Source organism: Onychostruthus taczanowskii, unplaced genomic scaffold, assembly GCF_017590055.1.
Source record: "Onychostruthus taczanowskii isolate IOZ18803 unplaced genomic scaffold, ASM1759005v1 scaffold67, whole genome shotgun sequence".
Taxonomy (NCBI): domain Eukaryota; kingdom Metazoa; phylum Chordata; class Aves; order Passeriformes; family Passeridae; genus Onychostruthus; species Onychostruthus taczanowskii.
In genome coordinates this window covers 2,758,335-2,760,545 of record NW_024504455.1, presented here as the reverse complement: position 1 = coordinate 2,760,545, position 2,211 = coordinate 2,758,335, and positions in this window count along the sequence as shown.

Sequence of the window (2,211 nt, the reverse complement as noted above, 5' to 3'; positions counted from 1 at the left end):
GGGAGAGATGTGACGAGAGCACAGACAAAATGAGTGTGTTTCCTCTCACAGCTTTGCCTCCTGCCAGCCTTGAACTCCACAAGTCACAGGAAACTGTTGGGGAACCAGACAGCTAAAAAGTATGGGTGGCATTCCCTCCACAATGTCCCTGCACCAGCTTTTAATTTGAATTTTAGCAGGATTTCCAGGGGAACAACTTTGTAAGAAGAGTGCTCATTCATCTGCACACAGATTAATTTTTTGTAACTTTGTGAATTATTCTGAATTCCAATTAAAATCTTAACAATTGTGCTTTTTCAGATGTATGCAAACATACTAAATGCAATAAAGAATGGCAAAAATATGAAATATAAAAAAAACTAGAGTCCTACTATTACATTTTTCCCCCTGAAACTTTTACCACTTTGTGTAACAAACTTTGAAGTATTAAACAGGATGATTGCACCAGGTAAGATAAAGAAGGGGAGCCACAGTTTGAATAACTTCATCCTCAGATTTCTAGAGAGCATGTTTTTGTAGAAGCAAGGAATTCCATATATTACCATTCTTAAAACAAGCCTGAATGTGATCTGCCCTGTGAACAGAAAAACATCTGTTCTATTTTTATTATTTTCTTAAATAAAGGGATAATCTTTCTGTTAATAACAAAAAAAAAAAAAAAAAAGAAAAAACCAAAACAAAAACAAAAAATCCCCAAAAAAACACACCCCAAACCCCAACAAACAGGAAATATAGGATATAAATTACACATAATGGGTTGTCCTTTTTTCTTTGTGTAATTAACTATACATGTTTTATCTTTAGTGATGATAATTATAATAATACTCTGACTTTCTCAAAAAAAAAAAAAACCCAAACCCAAAATCCATTAATTTTTCATTTACATTTCTCATCATATCGTGTTGTATTGTGCATTAGTCCTCTGAACCATCACTCTTTACTGTCTGTGTTTTAATGTGATCAAAGCAAACACTTTAATTAGGATACTGACCAAGAACAGATATACAATAAACTGAAAACACTTTTTCATGCAGCACTCATTAGGATTTGCTGATGTTAAAAATGCTGTGATGTTTGGACCAAGACACCTGCATTAGGATTTTTTAAAGAGTAGCACTCACAGTTGCTGACTTTAACTACAACCTGTATACTAAGGAAAACACAATGTATTATTGATCTCTTGGAGTCTGAAGCAAGAGCTTTTTTAGTGAATAGAACACACTGCTGATTCGGCAGTGTAACCAGAAATGAACCTTCCAATACTATCTCTTTTATTCACAGTTGTAAATGACACTTTCCCATAACACTGAAAGTGAATTCCATTTTGTTATACATTGTATTCTTGTGTCTGTAGGATTTTACACTTTATTTTGTTGTTGTTTGAATGAGCAGGCCTTTTACTTTTTCAGCATCTGTGTTTTTTAGTGTGTTTAATGACAGGCTGACACCAGATTGTTAACAATATTTCTTCTTCCTACCATATTTCCCAAATATGCTCATGGTGTGTGCAGCAATTCACCTGAAGTGCTTTCAAGTATTTGCAGATTTTGACAATTTTCTATCACACATCAAGGGAAGCAAAGTAGAAGTTTAAGAAGTTTTGAGGCTTATTTCCTCTCCTATTGTGGATACTGAAAAAGATAAAGAAAGAAAAAGGGATGAGAGTCACAAAGAGAATTGCCATTCCCAACAAATCTTCTAGAAAGACAAGAATACCAAAAGTAGGCTGAATAGCTAATAGAATTCTGACATTACAATATTATTTGAATTATAGAACCAACATCAACACTTTAGTTATGAATTTACAGTGCTGCAGAACACTTGATATAGGCAATGATTCCTACACATACAGGAAAGTCATTGGCCAAGTGTTGCCTGTTAATTATTCAAGTTTGTTCCTAGATTAAATTTTTCTTTTTAGTTGGCCTGTGTATGGTTTGGACCTCTTCTGACCTATTAGTGAGCGCACTAATTCTGACACTCTGCACTGTGCAATTTAATTAAGCAAAAGTGAACCAATTACACTGAACCATGTTTTGGGGAAATTACTGATAAAAAGTGCAGTGTGGTTTCATCCCCATCTCGTTACATGCACAGGCTTAGAACTGCCTCATATTATTTTTTTACTGTAACAAGATTAGAAGATGATATAATGTACAAAAAATTTTAGACATTTTTTAAAATTTGCATATTGATGTTACAGAAATACCC